We start from the raw sequence: 6,672 nt of genomic DNA, 5'->3' as shown, positions 1-6,672 counted from the left end.
TGGGTATGAGTTTCGGGAGAGGACCAATGACTTGGCATAATTGTATATTTTGAGATTGTGAAATTGTACATTATTCGTAAGTGATAATTGATATTGTATATGTTCGGTGTATGCATGTTTATTATTATTGTATTGACTTATATGTGTTTCACCTATTGGGATAGCCGCGTGATCCTACCAGTACACTGTGGTTGTGTACTGATACCGCAATTGCTCTTTCTTTGTTGAGTACAGGGCATCTTTAGGCGGTTACTGACATACCTCATTTTGAAGACCAGTGATCGACTCGAATCAAGGGTGAGCCAGTTCGTCCGGGATGCCATGAGTTCTCTTTTTGTTTATGTCCACATCTTTGGACTTAGACTAGTACTTAGATTTTCTTATGTTTAATTGGGTTGTACCCATTTCCTTTAGACTTATGATCCTTCTTAGAGTTTTGGTACATTGCCTTTTAGGTTCTAGGTATTATTTCCGCAATCGTTTGTTAGACTTCGGAGTTTATGAAAACTCCATATTTTTCCTTTAGACATTTAAAATTGCTTTCGTATCTTTAAATGCCTTAGTTTGATTAAGTTGTGTAGTTCTTCGTTACCTAATTAGTATTAATGGTTCTCCCACCGGAGGGTTAGTGTGGTTGCCAATCACGACAGTCTGGGTTGTGACACTTTAGCACACATAAAACATGAAATTTGGTATTTCTCGTTCTGAGCATCGTTTGAACTTGAAAATGTAGACATTTGCCCCTTCGGACCAACACACACCATTAATAAGGTTGTCACAAACGCCCATAAGAAAATTAGGCCAAAAACACGTTGGGATCATATATCACTCAAAATCTATGAACTACATCACACATAAAATGAGAAATTTAAAGATAATGCATGAGTGATTACCCATGGGTATAGACTGTCTGTGGAAGATCAATGTTACTTGCTGAAGCCTTTTTCTCCTAAAGAAGTTAAAGATGCCATGTTTAGCATTAATGAAAATTAAAGCCTGGGACCAGACGGATATGGGAGTGGGTTCTTTAAAAAAGCTTGGGTGTGTGTAGGCTCAGATATTTGTAAGTTTGTGTTGGACTTCATGAGGACATGTATATTACCTAAACAAGTTAATGCTACAATGATCTCAGTTATCCCGATGACAGCAAATCTAGTGAATACTAGTCAATATAGACCTATATCTTGCTGTAATGCGTTATATAAGTGTATCTCAAAAATTATATGTACAAGGCTTGCTGTCATATTGCCAAAATTGGTGGGGGAAAACCAGGATGCATTTATCAAAGAAAGATCAATAATCCTCCATAACATCCTAATGTATCATGATTTACTAAGAGATTACAAAAGGAAAACTAATCCAAGATGCTTGATGAAGATAAATCTTAGGAAAGCCTATGACATGGTCAAATAGGCTTCATTGAGGAAATGCTTGAAGGTTATGGATTCCCCGAAAAGTTTGTACAATTGGTGATGGCATGTGTGACCTCTCCTAGGTTCTCAGTTAGAGTAAATGGGGGTAGGATATGGTTATTTTGACGAAAAAAGGGAATTGAGACAAGGAGACCCCATTTCCCCTTTACTCGTTGTGCTTGTCATGGAGTACCTAACTAGAGTTTTGTGTCAAATGAGTCAACTATCAAGTTTCAGATTCCACCCCATGTGCCAAAATACAAAAAATTAAATCATCTCATCTTTGCAGATGATTTGATTATCTTTTGCAAAGGGAGGGAATATCTTGTCAAGAAGATAATCTAGGATCTAAAACACTTCTCAAGGACTACTGGATTGGAGGCAAAGTGAGACAAATCTAGCATATTTGTGGCTAGAGTAGATGAGATTGTGAAGGAAAAGTTGTTGGTGATCACATGATTTGCACAAGGGTCACTCCCTATCAAATATCTAGGCCTTCCTTTTCCCCAAAAAAATGGAACAAGCTAGATTGTCATCAATTAGTACTAAAGATAACATACATGATAAGGACTGCATTAGTCAGACACCACTCTTATGTAGCGAAACTATAGGTTATAGTCTCTGACCTATTTGTAGTGCAGAACTATTGGGCTTCAATATTTATCTTTCCTCAAAGTGTGGTTAAGGAGGTGGATAGAAAATGTAGAGATCTCTTACGGGGTAGCACAAAAGAGAAAAAGGAAAGTAGCATTGGTATGATTAGAGGTGATAATTTCTCTTATTTAGTATTAGTTAAGAGAAATTATCACTCTTAATGATACTAATACAATACATGATATTTATGTAGTATTAGTTAAGTGAAAATTATCAGTCTTAATGAATGAGGACTATGGGCTATAATTCTTTTTTAGAGAATGACTAGTTCTTGAATTACTTTGGATTGGGGTATAAACATGTAATTATTTTGAGTTTTATGGCCCATATATATAGTTTTTCCTTTTTTATTTCTTTTAATCAATAGAGAATTTGCCGCTTCGTAGAGTTTTCACACAATTTTGTAACCCAATTATTTAGAAGAGTAATATAATTGATTAATGCATAAACATGTATTTCACAAGATGACATCACATTCTTTAACATAGAAGAATTTACTTTTTTAAAATATAAGGGAGAAAAGAAAATACACCATAAGACTTTATACTTCATAGTCTAAGATCATGGATTACTAAAGACACGACAACAAATTCTTAAACTAATAAAAATGAAAGGACAACTATTGACTCAAAAGAAGACTCATAAACTGAAACAAACTCACTTCACTAAAGATAATTTTTTTTAGATAAATCTTTCTCTAAAGGCAATCAAATCAATGAACCCCTTTGACTACAGATGCCTTCACATCATTGAAGAACTTATCTATTGTGTCAAAGTAGTTGGAGGAATCATAAACATATGGTATGCCACCCGCGGAATAAGCGACAATAGCAACATGTGCTCCTGTTGTAATAGAAAGTTTGTGTGCTTCCTAGACAACACTTGCCCATAGCTTTTTGAAAGCTACAAAGTGTTTTGCCTTAGAGATTATCACCTTCTGTTGAGTCTTTTGTCGATGTATAATCTTAATTTGTGCCATTACAAAAGTGTTTGGTGAATGAAGAGGGCTTGGCAGAATAGTTTTGAGAAATTTTGTGAAGAAATTTGCGCACTTTATAGGTGATGATATTTGTTTTTATTTCATGGTTAAGTTAAGTATATAAATGAATTTCTTATTATGTATTTTTCTTGGAGATTTACAATCCTTAAAATATATTTTGACTCCAATTTTAAAGGTATATGAGTTACGTTTTTTTCCATTCAAGTTACATTTTTTATTTTTTCCCCAATTTTAAAGGTAGATGAGTCACATTTTTTTCATTCACGTATCTTCTAATTTTCCTTGAATAGATTACTCCACTTTAAAGATATGATATTTTTAATTATATTCGTAAAACTTTATTTGATTTAGAGTAGGCACATTCGTAATTTTTCCATTTTTGAATTATATGGACAATTTTAGTAATATTTGTAGGATTTTATGTCCTCTACTTTAATATGAAGTGATGTGCTAGAATTGAAAAAATATGTAAATCATGTACATTTAGAACTAGAGGAAAATTAGATGATATAACTTGGATGGAAAAAACATAAATAATTTACCTTTAAACTATAATGGGCTTGTTCAGAAATCATCTCGTGCCATATTATGCATATGTTCATGCAAATGCAAACATTTGATATATATAAATATATATAAATATATATATACACAAACATCTCAACATATGTTATTTTATTTGTTTCCATTTATATGTTACAAATGAAATTAAGAGAGTTCATTACAGTTTTACATAACTTTAAAATATTTTAAGTTGTTAATTTTTCTGATTTATAAGACTATTAACATAATTTTAAAGAAAATATATGTTACTCTATGTGTGTTAATTTGTAAGACATGCTAAATTTTGAAAGTCACCAAATTTTAATATATTTTAATTGTTAATTATTGTGACTTATAGTACTCATAATTTTGAAATAACATATATGTTACATTGTTTGTCCCAATTTATGTAGTACCTGTGAAATTGGTTGTCACAGACACCCACAAAATTTTTTGGCAAAAACACTACCTAATAAATAATGTAATCAATGATTGCCTCTTCTAAAGGAAAACAATATATACTACTGTATCTTTTAGCATGTGATGACTTAGGTGGATCCAAACTCCATTAAATAGGTCTTCACTGACGCTGGGAAAAAATTTCGGCCAAAAGAATATTAGGTGCACATATCACCCAAAATCAATGAATTATAACACACGAAAAATGGAAAAATCATTATTTCCCATTGTGGCGCCTCGCTTGAACTTAAAAAAGCTAATATGTGCCACTCTGAAGCAACCCACACCATTCATAAGGTCGTCATGGACGCCCACAAAACATTTCGGCTCAAAACACGTCCAGATCACATATAACCTAAAATCAATGGACTATAACAAACGTCAAAATGCGGACGTATGCCCCTTCTGACGAACGCACACAATTAATAAGGTCGTTACGGATGCCCACAAAAAAATTCATCCAAAAATAAGTCTAGATCACATATCACCCAAAAACCATGGACTAAAACATATGTATAATGAGAAAATTGGTATTTCCTATTCTGGATCTCGTTTGAACTTGACAATGTAGATCCTATGCCCCTTCGGACCAACCCACACCATTAATAAGGTCGTCAAGGACGCCCACAAATAATTTCGGCCAAAAACTCATCGGGATCATATGACACCCAAAATCCATGGACTACAGGTAAAATGGGAAATTTTGTATTTTCCATTGCGGGCCTCATTTGAACTTGAAAATATAGACGATTGATCCTCTAGAGCAACCCACACCATTAATAATGTCGTCACGGATGCCCATATCAAATTTCGGCCAAAAACACGTCTGGATCACATATCACCCAAAATTCATTGACAACAGCACACGTAAACTGAGAAACTTGGTATCTCCCATTATAGGACTTGTTTAAACTTTAAAATGAAAAAGTTTGCCCCTCCGGACTTACCCAACAAGGTCCTCACAAAAAATTTCAACCAAAAACACGTTATTTTAACATATCACTCAAAATCCATGGACTATAACGCACGTAAAATAGGAAATTTGTTATTTTCCGTTGCGGACCTCGTTTGAACTTGAAAATGCAAACAATTTCCCCTACGGACCAACTCATGCCATTAATAAGGTCTTCATGGACTCCCACAAAATGTTTGAGCCGAAAACACATTGGAATCACATATCACCCAAAACCATGGACTATAACACACGTAAAATAGGAAATTTCATATTTCCCATTCGGGCCTCTTTTCAACTTTAATATGCGGACGTTTGCCCATCTAGACCAATGCATTCCATTAATAAGGTCATCAAGAGGCCCACAAAAAAATCAACAAAAAACATATCAGGATCACATATCACCCAAAATTCATGGACTCACACATATAAGATGAAAAAATTTGATAATTTATGTTCCGAGACTTGTTTGAATTTAAAAATGCATATGTTTGCCCATCTAGACCAGTCTACGCCATTGATAAGGTCGTCACAGAGTCCCACAAAATATTTTAGCCAAAAACACATCGGGATCACATATCACCCAAAATCTATGGACTACAACACACGTAAAATGGGAAATTTAGTATTTTCCATCCCGGGCCTCATTTGAACTTGAAATGTAGACTTTTTCCCCTGTGGACTAATGCAGACAATTAATAAGATTTTTCAAGGATGCCCAGAAAAAGTTTCGGCCAAAAACACGGCAGGAGCACACTCATAAAGTTTTTTCAGAAAAATATTTTTGGTGGTCTGATATGCTCAAATTACACTTCCCTAAAAAAGAATAAGCGGTCATCGTCAAATAAAGAACCCAATTGTAGGTTGGGGTCGATCCCACAAGGAATATAGTTTAGAGTTAAACTTAACCCACGATTCTATTCCTTTGTTCAAATTATTTCTGAAACATGTAATTAAGGGGGGGAGGGGGGGGGGTTGTAAGCAAATAACTGATTGTTGTTTAAGTAACAAGTGAGCAATATTCAAACTTCGAGTTATCAACATGAGAGAGAAACTAGGGTGTATGTGTTCCCCATAAGCTCTTAACGCGGTAGTCCTAATAATAGTAATCCTTTCCCACTGTTTTACATGCAAAGTTCATAAGTTAGGTATCCCTAAGTGATTGGTCCTCCAAATAGGGATTTCACCCCGCACCTTGGTACGGCTACGTGTGTATACTTTACTAACCCCTACCTTTACCTCAAATTATACATCACGTCAATGTATGGCTTAACTTTCACCCTCGCACCAATTGACATTAAACTATTAGATAATATCCCACTAAATCTCCGTTGATAATTCTTTTCTCATTAACTACCTCCTTGGTTCGGCAAGTAGCAATAAGGCAAGTTCTAACGCGTGCTCTCGTTAAAAACACTTCTAAGCGAAAGAATTACCAATACATGAATCAACAATATTCAAGAATTACTTAGTTATTATTCATACATTGTTAATTGTTCATTGTTCCCGCAACTCAACTTGTGGATTTAGCTACTCATGCTTGAAAGAACACAATTCATGTTTTGATAATAAGAATTTATGAACTTACGTTTAGAGTAGATGAAACCAGAAATCTCCAATTGAATTTCAAAGAGAAAATCTTATAAACCGAA

The sequence above is a fragment of the Solanum stenotomum genome, chromosome 12 (assembly GCF_019186545.1).
Source record: "Solanum stenotomum isolate F172 chromosome 12, ASM1918654v1, whole genome shotgun sequence".
NCBI lineage: Eukaryota > Viridiplantae > Streptophyta > Magnoliopsida > Solanales > Solanaceae > Solanum > Solanum stenotomum.
The sequence above is the reverse complement of the archived record's forward strand: the minus strand, read 5'-3'. Positions refer to the sequence as shown.